This window comes from Haliotis cracherodii, unplaced genomic scaffold (assembly GCF_022045235.1).
Source record: "Haliotis cracherodii isolate W230 unplaced genomic scaffold, xgHalCrac1.p SCAF_10, whole genome shotgun sequence".
Classification (NCBI taxonomy): domain Eukaryota; kingdom Metazoa; phylum Mollusca; class Gastropoda; order Lepetellida; family Haliotidae; genus Haliotis; species Haliotis cracherodii.
This window is the reverse complement of record NW_027266265.1, coordinates 38,857,304-38,870,845: the sequence shown is the minus strand read 5'-3', so window position 1 is coordinate 38,870,845 and position 13,542 is coordinate 38,857,304.

The window sequence follows — 13,542 nt, the reverse complement described above, 5'->3', positions numbered from 1 at the left end:
CTTCAACGAACTCTGACTGTGTAAGAGAAATGAAAACCTGTATGATGATGAGAAGGTCTCATCCTAATCTTTGAGTTCAGTAACATTACATTAACCTAATCTTTGCAAAAGAACTCATATGTTTGGTCTGGTCCAAAAACAATTGGATTATTTTTATTGGAATGGATGTACATTGGAAAACATTGATAAGGAAGATAATCTGATTTTTATCAATGTTTTCAGGCGATTCTATCAAATTCTCATAAGACCAGTGGCATTAGTGAGAGCAAAAATAGTTCATAGAAACGGGAAGACAGCAAGCGCGCCAAGTATTCCGTGTCAAAACCAAAGAACTGTTTGGAGATTAAGAAGAAATTGTTCCCTCGATGTGCATCTTGATCCATGACGATCATTCGATCGCATCACATAATTTGCATAAACTTAAGACCCCATTAGAAGCATTGATAGGGTTTTGGCCTGGTCAAGGATGGGTTGCGGCAGAACCCTCATCACCTATACCACTTGTTAATAAGACCAAAATACTAAAAGTACTCATGGAAATGGAAAAAAAACCTGTTTTGCTGGATTTAATAATCGACACAAAGCATTACGTAGATGTAAATACGAAATAACAAAACAACTGGAAAAGTACTAGTCTGGATTTGCTAGTTTTATCTCAGTGCTCAATACAAAATGTACTTTACAGGAGGTAATTTGCAGGCACTTTCAACATTCAAAAATAAAACTAAGTCCAAATTGACATGTCAGAAACAGGCTATACACAATCATAGGTTTCTGGCTTGCCCAAGGGACGCAACTCTGCACAGCGTATCGCGGCGCCTTAGACGACTGGGCCACCCGTGCCCCCATATACATTCATAACATTTGATATCGGCGATTAACATTTTAGGTCACCATGTCACCATATCACACGTTCGAGTACAATGGTAAACTCGCAATATACATTGTAGTACATAAACGTTGATTCTATAGGTCACCATGTCACCATATCATCGATCGAGTACAATGGTAAACTCGCAATATACATTGTAGTACATAAACGTTGATTCTATAGGTCACCATGTCACCATATCACACGATCGAGTACAATGGTAAACTCGCAATATACATTCATAACATTTGATATCGCCCCTACAGGCGATTAACTTTTTAGGTCACCATGTCACCATTTCACACGTTCGAGTACAATGGTAAACTTACAATATTCAATGTAGTTTTGATACAGGAGTTCTCCCAAATTTTCTCGGATTACATTGTCCACTCATGTTCACTTCAACTTTGACAAAACCTAACTTAGAATATCCAGACCCCCTCAACCGAATAAAATACATAAGGAGATGAATAAACCAAAACGTTATGACAGGAACAAAACTGACTTATTCCGCCAAAATATAGACGTTGAACAAATAGATAAACTCATCCAGTTCGCCCATGCGGCGTGTATCCAACAATGTGACCCACTTTCCGTGTACAATCTTGGAGATGGCATAGCGCACGTGCAAAATTGTGTTATCCATAAACTTTGTCATAGGTCAACTTCTAAGAAATGCCTATTATCATCCAAAACTGGCTCCCAAAACTGCAGACCATTGTGACGTCACTGGTTACCATGACGTCACAATCAAATGACATCACTAATGGCTCGGCTACTGAAGCTGTTTGCAGTACTTTTTACACTGAAGACACTGCTAATTACTGTCTACAAATTGAAAAAGTTGAAAGAATGATGTTGGATGATAAATAAAATCTCACCCTCGTGTCTTTTGATATCAAATATATCAACACTTGTTGATAAAAGTGGCAAAAATCCTCGGCAAGCCTCGGAATTTTCCCACTTTTATCAACTCGCGTTGATATATTTCCTATCAAAAGACACTCGGGTGAGATTCTCTATTGAAACAATTGAACATGACAGGTTCGACGCTTGTTACGGTTCTTTTATTGTAGATTCAGATTCAGATTCAGTTTATTCTCAGAGAAACCACTACCAATCTGTTTATTCATATATAACTGTAAGGCCACAGGCCCATAGAACAGAATACATGACAATGTGGAAGCGGTTAGAAACCACTACCGATGGTACGTGTGCATTTACAGATATGTATATATGTGAAAATACAAAAAAGATATCAACATGACGAATGACAAGGTCAGCAGTTCTTTCTAATTAGCTTACATAGACATACAATATATCTAGAAAAAATTCTTATATCTTTTAACCTTTTGGGTGATACAGTTCTACAGAGTTTAAAACATATTTGGCCACAAGTAGTATAAGTAAGGATAAGATACTTAGTGTATATGTTCTTTGCGACTGCGTCAAAGGCCGACACGGGCCAGGGCGCATGGAAGTACTCTCCTCAGCGCTAATGAGGGGTGCTATTTGGTGTGTGATTGGATTAATGTAAGGTTGGATTAAGGTGAGGATTCTCCTGTAAACCTGACATTTTCTTAAGATATAAATCCACTGATGCTTGAGAGGAGGGGGTGTTGCATTCATATTGAGTCGCATTTTTGGCTAGGGGACAGCGGTCGCATTCTTTAGGATACGCAATGCCATTAATTTCACGATTTACAGTATATGGATGAACAACAAATCAGAACACTACCAGAAGCCATCAACATCAAAAGACTCCAACAATCAATCAACCGTGATCAAGGCTACATACCACCGGCGTACCATCAACTCATCAAAGACCCCAATCAGTCATGATCTTTTTTTACATATTACTAGCTTCACTGGTCAATATGTTTATCATTTTAACAGACTTCTCCACTCCAGTTTAACTACATCTTAATCTATTCTACTGTATAAACACTGCTTCTTACCTGCATATACACTTGTCAACCATACACTGTACATCACACAGAAACATCGCTCCTTATTGTAATAAAGACGTTGTTCATCCATACATCTCATCCTAACTTGATACTCCAACTCCTGCATGTAAATGCCTCAAAGAAGTAACAAGTAGTACTTTTTGGAATACACTGAATTCTCTGTTGGAGAAGAGCTTCGCATGTGAAAAGATAGTGAAACTCATCTCCCACTGAAAGTGAATGCAGTAAGCCAAATTTAAGAACGCGTCATATGCAATTTATATATACTACTATTTAGTATTCCCTGTCGGAAAGTGATTGTAATTTTTGCGAATATCACTTGTCCTTTATATATTCTCAGAAATCGCAATTACTTTCCGACAGGGAAAACTATATACCATTAGTAGAAAGTATTGCCAAGTGAAAGTGCTGAAGTCACACAATTCGAAATCGGCTTCCAAAACAAACCTATATGGGGGCGTGGCCTAAAGGTCCCTGCACAGCAGTGCAGCGGTGCGTGACAAAGGTTTTCATTGGAAATTAGTTGTGTCATATGTGAGATGCCCCCTTAATCCATTATCGTCTTACCGATCGCAACGCTCGAGTGAATTTGTATCTGTAATAATAGGTGCTGGACAAGTAGGAAGACCCCCAGTAAACCGCCACGAAGACCGTTGAAATTGCGCAGCGCTTCAAACACTGGGAACCCGTTTAAACACCACTCTAAGGGGAACTATGTGATAGTGATTCATAAACACACGCATATGATATAGTCAGAATCGCCAAGGTTTGCTGAATACAATCATTTGGTTTCTCGGCAGGATAAAGCCAACGGATAAAAACGATATACGTTGGGGCCATATGTGGATAGAGATGCAAATATCCAAGGTCAAGTAGGAACTACTTTCAGTGTTTATAAAACAAACATGGCGTCGCCCTTATCATTCGGCGATCGAGTCAGAACTAACCATCGGGAATCTGGAGAAACTACTGGGATTATTGCTATCATTATTAAAAGAATAGTCTAATCTACTGAAAATCAGTGTCTTACTGTGACGTAGCTAAGGCAATTTTTTTAAGATTCAGCAACTTTGGAGGTATACATTTCGAAACAATTTTGCGAGGGCACTAGGCCTAGCCAAGCGGGATCAGTAGCCATATCTGTGCCTGCAGACCTCTGCGGCTTGAAACTTTTCTACAAACTAAAATAGTTGGATTTGGCCGAAATATGTTTGATTTGTTACCTTGTTTCTTTCTGTCGCTGTGCGTACATCTGACTGCATTCCGTAACGTTATGACAGGACAGGCCGACTGTCAACAACGTCTGAACGTGGCCGTGACGTCTCATAGACTAGGGTTAGAGTAGCTACTCTTTGACAAAGGGTAGTTACTCTTGCGGACAGACCGATGGATTGCCGCGAAAGGCAAGTAAAAACAATTGTTGTTTTGCGTATAGGCTGCTTCGCCGCTGTATAAGAAACAGATTTCAGTTGGAACAATATTGGCTACTGTCACTGTCCGACTGATACATCACTTACCCTGTGACGTAATAAATATTAATGCGCGCATTCCAGGAAAACTCGCAATGTTATGGTAATGTTTGTGAGAGAGGGAAAGCGATTTTCAAGCACAGAATTAAAGAATGCCATATTTGATAAAGAGGTTATCACGCTTGTGTGTTTAGGGATGGTAAATATCCTTCATTTGGGATAAACATTGTATTTAGCAGCGCCTCAAACACCGGGAACCCGTTTAAACACCACTCTAAGGGGAACTATGCGATAGTGATTCATAAATATCATACGCATATCATATAGTCAGAATCGCCAAGGTTTGCTAAATACAATCATTTTGTTAGTTTCTTATAAAAGATATTTACCATCCCAAATGAAACCCACGAGATATCCTCTTTGGTTTTGAACATCTCAGTTTCAACTGATTTGACAACGAATATTGCCACCTCTTCCCAAACTTTAAAGAAAGAACTGTCTGACAAGCATGATGTAAATGATGATGACTACAAATGCTTTGGTGGACGTTTACAGTCACCAGGAGAAATTCTTCTACACCAGTGGGATCCAGGCCTGCACTCCAGCATCGTTGGTAGTGTGTTTGGCAAGAGTATGGACTCCGAAGGGCAATAAACTGGAAAATGATCACCAACCAATTCCATCAACACACTCTATCATTGTTAGGCTTAGCATTTTCAGCTGTGAACGTGTTGCCTCAGGCTCCAGTCTCTTAGATCATGTTGCTACCGTAGGCTGGTCTCTTGGGGGATGTTACTGCAGTAGAAGAACGTCAAAGTTGAAAACTTGTCTCATATAGGTCGTTGCTATAGAAGGCTTTTTCGTTAACAGCCTGTCACATTGCAAGAGGATAACTTAAAGAAGTTGGTTATAATAACGTTGACTAAATGTGCCCATAGCTTTTGTTCAACAACAACAAAAAACACAGTGAAAAGTTTGTTAGACATGACACACACACTTGACTGGGCAGCACTGACATCGTATTTTCTCATCTGTATTAATAGCCTCGTCTCGGGAGCCCATCAGCAGCAACTGGGTTGATAGGGCACAGATAGCCAATCTGGAGGCTGAAAAGCGAAGAGGAAGAAATCGGGAGTGTTACATCGATTATCTCCCCTGATGTACGTAGAGGGTCGCTGGTCTGCTCGACAATACTGCTGATTGTCTACTCCAATATGCCAACAAAGGCAAGGCATTAGTTGCTGTCACTTCTAATACGACCGTCCACTTATATAGCCCATGAAGCGAATATCTTTTCGTGAAAATGACGGGTTTATAGATAAGATGATCGAATCAATTAGTAGATTGGGTAACTCATTAATTATAGGGGAAAGCCTTAAAGCCATGGTGTTGATTTGCGGCTGTTTCAGCGATGGTGTTCAAGTGTCTTGCCACAGAGAGATGGATGGATGGGTTGATGAATAGATGGATAGATGGAGTGGAGATGCAAAGGTTTGACCGGGACAGTATCAGAGGTGGTATAATATGGGAAGGATTTTATGGCTGTAGTCTGATTTATAGGTCTGTGAATATTTAAGAGATGGTTGTAGAATATATGGATTCTGGTTAAAGTATGTGGTGTGTGTTTGTGATTGTGCGAGTGTCTAAATAAATATCATATTGTATGATATCTGATTACTGTTTCTCTCCGAACTACCATACTTCGTGGACTGGAGTGAGTGTCTGGGTGTGTTGTGGGATGGGAGTCTGAGTGTGATTTAATAATAATGCTGCACTGACAACATTTGTGACACGATAATAACAATGCTACTTTGGCTAAAGACATGACTTATAATGATGCTTTCACAGGAGGGTGGTTTATTTATTATAATGATGCTCTGACCAAAGAAAGGTTTTCATTATAGTGATGCTCTTACAAGAGAAAGGTCTTCGTTATAACTATGCTCTGACTAGAGAAAGGTCTCAATTAAGATTACGTTCTGACAAGAGAAATGTTTTCATGATAATACTGCTCTGACAAAATATAGGTCCTCTGACAAGAGAAATGTCTTTATCATAATAATGCTCTGGCAAGAGAAATGTTTTCATGATAAAACTGCTCTAACAAGATACAGGTCCTCTGACAAGAGAAATGTCTTCATCATAATACTGTTCTGACAAGAGAATGGTCTTCATGATAAAACTGCTCTAATAAGATACAGGTCCTCTGACAAGAGAAATGTCTTTATCATAATACTGCTCTGACAAGAGAATGATCTTCATGATAAAACTGCTCTAACAAGATACAGGTCCTCTGACAAGAGAAATGTCTTCATTATAATACTGCTCCTACAAGAGAAACTTCTTCATGATAATACAGCTTATGAAAAAAGTTCTTGTGACGACGATGCTCTGACTAGAGAAAGGTCTTCATGGTGATACTGCTCTAAGAAGAGAAAGGTCTTTAAGATAATACTGCTGCTGATTAGGTCATGTATCAGGAGCATGTTCAATTGGTACAGGGTACATGTTTATCTCCATATATAAAGTTATTCGTATTCAGTGCTTACTCTCAAAACATATATCAAACGTCAACGCCTGAGAAAACAACATTTTGGCGCAAAAGGCAAAACAAAGATGAATATTATGTGAATGGATCACTGAAAATCAATGATGACACCAGGTGTTCACGAAAAGGGTAACTATATGAGCTAGCACCCGCCACTCACACAGACTAAACTAAAACGGGGTTGAAATGTATGCTGAGATTGTATACATAGAGTCCTGGATGGCAACAATCTCGCTCCGACAAGCTGGACTGTAACATGCTGGTTCGTTGGCTACATGTCCGTTTGCGTAATTAAATCATTGCTGGGGACACAAACCCATGTGCTGGGGCACAGGTGGCACAGTAGTCTAAGGCGCCGCATATTTGCCGCAAGATCCACTGGGTTTGTGATCGAATACCAGATTCACCAGATTGTTTTCACCAAATCTGTTACCTGAGATAATAGTCATGGTGCCATAAAATCTCACTCATTCACTCTCTGTCTGTCGGTACAACTGCTTCTTTTCCCTACATATATTTAAAAAAACGTTTACATTCAGAGTGACAGTCATGAGTTCGAAACAATCGAGTGCTGAAAGGAACAAATTTCAAATCAGCTATCTTAAGAACACATCATCTTAAAGCAAACAGATTTGGTGAACCCAAAAGGACCCAGCAGCGTGCATTGGCCAGCCAAACATAACCACACACTCAGATTTCAAGCGTGCCAGAAACCTATGACCGTGATCCGAATTTGTCCTGGTTATGCAGCATTCCCGTTATCGTAAGTTTCATCTGCATCATTTTGGGATTTCCTCCCACATTAAACTGTCACGCCGTGATATAACTTGAAAACTGCTCAAAGTGGCGTTAAATGAATTCATCTGCTTCTTATTAAATAAAAAACGTCAACGCCAGAAAATAACCATCCTCGATTACTTGCCAGAACAGATTAAAATGCACGTGAGAGGGAAAATAGCGGTTGAAATTATGTGAAGTGATCATTGAAAATCCATGGTGACACCAGGTTTTTGCGGAAAGCATAAACATGATCTGCACTACCAAACTACACATTGTGTATGCTGTCACCCCATGCGGTTAATAAATGAATAGATGGACACAGCGTTTCTATAGATCACTCACCTAAAGCCTTAATAAATCAATTATTAGATCGTCATCCTCGTCCCACACCAACATCTCACACCATTTACTGTCGCCATGTAACTACAGACAGGGAAAAACGTTAATTATATATGCTACCTTCTGTGTGTACTCGATGGAAAAGTGCACGAATGGAGGCATACCAAACATTTATTATTCACCTGAATCACATCCATTGGAGGGAGCACGGGTGGCCCAGTCATCTAAGGCGCCGCGATTCGCTGTGCAGAGGTGCGTCCCTTGGGCACGCCAGAAACCTATGATTGTGGGTTCGAATCCCGGTTCGCCCGATTATGTTTCTAGGTTTGTCAGCACCATACCCGTGCTCGTGGGTTTCACCGAAGTGGTAACCGTCTGAGACCTGCATCACTTCGGGCTTTCCTCCCGCATTAAGCCGACACGCCGCGATATAACTGGAATAATGTTAAAAGCGGCGTTAAACCTAACTCACTCACTCACTCACATCCATTGGCAGTTCATCTACACAGATGAACAGTTTGTTGTTATTTTTAAAATAACATATATATTACATGCTTCCTGCCTCACATTTAAAACCAGTTGAGATAAAAAATTCACATATTATTATGGTTAAAGGGTACAATATTTTTATGGTTGTTAACCTTTACCACTGCCCATGGCCTCCCTTGCAGTTTCAGTGTCGACAGCACAAAGATATATATGCCTTAAATATTCAACGATGCCGTGAACAGTTTGCCTTAAAAACATGTAACGTCTCCTCTCTAACAATTATTTTATGTATTATGTTTAATGACAATATTACATAAATTGTGCTGAAACCGATAAAATCTTATCTCTCAACCACAGTAGCCAGGAATAGGAAAATGTGCATAGAACGCCCGTCTCCCACCACACAGTGGCTGATAACCGGTATTTCTTACGTTGATGACTCGTTTCTATTAAAGGAAACTAATTTTCTACCATAACACTATTTCCCAATGAAGGCGGGAATATACACAAACCCTCCGACGGAAGCTAACTCCTCTTCAGTAAAATGGAAATTGGGTCTAAGCTGGACTGTAATATGAATTATGATACAATGAGCCGTAGGCAGAATCGAAAATCGATGGTAGATTAAGTGTACATTATCGGCCATTTCGTGTGATCCCAGCTCTGGAATAAAGTCGTTCTATGACTCTGTGAAAGGTTTTAGCTCAGTCGACGTGACTTCAATTAATCGCGAATCTAGGGAAGAAATGGCCCATCCAGCTGGAAGAGTGAATTATCTCATCACAGTGTTCCTGATCGTTGTGAGTCGGTGTCTGTACATCCATGCTGTGGATTTGAACGTTGGATGCGAATCAATGTAACGTTGTATTTCATTGGATAATTGGAAAAAGATTTTCATATTTTCATTATGAGACAAAAACGAATGTATTTAAAGACGTCATTACATACTTGGAGACGTCATCTTTTACATAGACAAACGATATTATTTACATATATAGACGCCATTTTATACATATAGAGATTGCATCACATACATATAGAGACGTCATCTTATTCATATAGAGACGCCATCATATACATATAGAGAATGCATCGCACACATATAAAAACGCCATCTTATTCATATAGAGCCGCATCATGTACATATATAGAGGGAATGCATCACATACTTTATAGATATACATTTGTACATAGACAAACGATATTATATACATATATAGACGCCATCATATACATATAGAGAATGCATCACATACATATAGAGACGTCATGTTATTCATATAAAGACGCCATCATGTACCTTATAGATGCTATCTTACACATATAAAGACGTCAACAAATACACATATTCGATCTCGGCAGTGTCGGACAAGTCCATTTAATGAACAGGGGAGTTGAGTTGGGGATTTCCCGGATACTCTCACAATTTTCATGTGGATTGTCTGTACCTTTTCTCACAATACCCACTGTCATATCGCTTCCAAATTTGGATGCGATCGTTCGGCAAATGGGTTTATCAGCGTTGTCCAGATACATCTGTGGGGTACAACTCACATGACACTTCCCTGTCAAAAATAACGTCGTCTAATTTACGACGTCATCAAGTTGCGAGCGTATGTCCAAATCCCCAGAAATGACGTGCGTGCGTGATACGTCATCATACATCTATACATCAAATAGACACAGTGAGATATTTCGTCATATAGATTCAGTAAGATGTGTCGTTATACAGAGACGTCATCACATACATATAGAGACGCCAGCATACACATCTATATAAATCTATACATGATGTAGACACAGTGAGATATTTCGTCATATAGATACAGTAAGATGTGTCGTTATATAGAGACGTCGTCACATACACGTTCAAACGACATCCTACACATCGATATAAATCTATATATCATAGAGACACAGTGATATTTTTATGTAGATACAGTAAGTTATGTTGCCAGATAGAGACGTCACCATGTACATTTTGAGACATACACATGATCTATGTCTATGATAGAACGTTAGACGCTGTGGGGGGCACGGGTGACCCAGTCGTCAAAGGCGCCGCGATTCGCTGTGCAGAGTTGCGTCCCTTGGGCACGCCAGAAACCTATGATTGTGGGTTTGAATCCCGGTTCGCCCCGATAATGTTTCTAGGTTTGTCAGCACCATACCCGTGCTCGTGGGTTTGACCGAAGTGGTAAACGTCTGAGACCTGCATCACTTCGGGCTTTCCTCCCACATTAAGCTGACACGCCGTGATATAACTGGAATACTGTTAAAAGCGGCGTTAAACTCAACTCACTCACTCAGTCTGACACTGTGAATGTTATATATGAGCATCATCACTGAGAAGTAGAATAATGGGTCTCTATAGCTGACCCTTTTCCATTACTCCCATTTGAAACAACGTTTGATCAATTCTTAAAACATCCATCAAAGGATCAATGACACAAAGCACACACAACAAAACAAAGCTTCTATTGATTTGTAGCTGATGTACTGATATCCACGACTGGAGTTACCAAAACAGCTTCCTTGCATTAATTGTATTTCTACAATTACACTCATTTAGACTGCATTGCAACCACGACTGAAGTCGGCATGTGAGTCACTTTCAACACACTATGTTAATGTGAGTTAATGAGTTTAGTTTAACGCCGCTTGAAACAGTTGATCACAGTACTAGAAAATTTGAATCAGACCACTCTAACGTAACCATCTGCTAATACAACGTTTATTGTCTAGATCAAACAACTACAGCGATCCCCTTAATTGCACTGAAGTAATATTCTCATTTTCACACAAAGAATCACTCATAACGTCTAGACATACACTTTTAACAGCAACGTATTTCTAATCCTAATGTCTCTCTATTGTTGGAGAAAAGCCTGACGTGACGCAGATCGCAAATGTGTGTACCACGGGGACAAGTGTGCTACCAGAGCAACTATCACAATCGAGGAGAATCTGTGATATTAATATACGATATAACCTACGTCCTCTTGTTCGTCAAACAGTAAACCAGTTCGAGAAGTTAACATATAAACTAGATACCAGTGAGCAGTTTCTTGGATTCTTTCATGCAATTTGTTCTAGGTTGCCCAGTGGTTAAAGCTTTTGCTCGTTAAGCCTATGTTCCGGGTTTGATTCTCCCTATGGGTATGCGTGAAACCCTTTCTCTCCGTAGTGATGCAGCTGGAATGATTCTAAAAGCGAAGTGAAACCTAATCACTCACTATTAATATACGCAAAGCAGCGGGGATGCGACGTAATTCTCTTATTACAACGTTGGCAGGACTGATGATCTCAAGACCGATGACTTGTACCAACAAGTCGCTAGGGTTTGCCGTTGTCTATAAGGTAGTCTACGTGTTTGTTTTATAACATATTATTATTATATTATTAATAGCTTTTGGAATTTTAGCAAGATTTGATATACCCACAGATCAGGATATTATTTTAATTAGCATAACTATGCTGCTTATCTAAAATTATGTCACGTTTGCATTATTCATGCACAGTGTTAAGGTCACGGAAAGTAAGGTAATCTATTAATGTGAAGGTGCGTTTGAAATAAACATCCATAGCTGGGTTTTTTATTGTCAAGGTAATGTATGATGTATCTAGTTAAGGTACGTATGATGTTGATTGTCAAGGAAGGCATGATATTGATTGCCAAGGTACGTATAATGTTGACTGTCACGGTACGCATGATGTCGATTGTCAAGGTACGTATAATGTTAATTGTCAAGGTACGTATGATGTTGATTGTCAAGGTACGTATAATGTTGATTGTCACGATCCGTATGCTGTATGTTAAGGTACGTATGATGTTGATGGTCAATGTACGTAGGATGTTAAATGTCAAGGTACGTATAATGTTGACGGTCCAGGTAAGCATAATGTTGATTGTTTGGGTACATATAATGTTGATTGTCACCGTACGTACGATGTTAATTGTCAAGGTGCGTATAATGTTGATTGTCTCGTACGTATGCTGTATCTTGTTAAGGGACGCAGGACGTTAATTGTTAAGGTACGTATGATGGTGATTGTCAAGGAAGGAAGGCTGTTAATTGTCAAGGTAAGCATATGTTGATTGTTAAGGTACGCAGGATGGTAATTGTCAAGGTATATATAATGTTGATGGTCAAAGTATATATGATGTTTATTATCAGGTAGGTACGTAGGATCGGAATTGTCAAGGTGCGTATAATGATAATTGTCAAGGTACGTATAATGTTGATGTCAAGGTGCGTATAATGTTGATGTCAAGGTGCGTATAATATTTACTGTCAAGGTGCGTATGATGTTAATTGTCAAGGGACGCATAATGTTGATGGTCAAGGTACGTATGCTATTGATTGTTAAGGTACGTATAATGTTGATGGTCAAGGTACATAGGGAGTTGATTGTTAAGGTACGTATCATGTCGATTGACAAGGTACGTATGATGTTGATTGTCAAGGTACGTATAATGTTGATTGTAACGGTACGTATGCTGGATGTTAAGGTACGTATGATGTTGATGATCAATGTACGTAGGATGTTAATTGTCAAGACACGTATGATTTTGATTGTCAAGGTAAGTAGGATGTTATTTGTCAAGGTACGCATAATGTTGACGGTCCAGGTACGTATGATGTTGATTGTCAGGGTGCGTATGATGTTGATTGTCTCGTACGTATGCTGTATCTTGTTAAGGGACGTAGGATGTTAATTGTCAAGGTTCGTATGATGGTGATTGTCAAGGAAGGAAGGCTGTTAATTGTCAAGGTAAGCATATGTAGATTGATACGGTACGCAGAATGGTAATTGTCAAGGTATATATAATGTTGATGGTCAAGGTATATATGATGTTTATTATCAAGGTAGGTACGTAGGATGGGAATTGTCAAGGTGCGTATAATGATAATTGTCAAGGTACGTATAATGTTGATGTTAAGGTAGGTGTGATGTTGATGGTCAAGGCATGTATGATGTTGATTGTTAAGGTGCGTATAATGTTGAAGGTCAACGTACGTATGATGTTGATTGTTGATGTACGTATGATATTGATTGCTAAGGTACGTATAC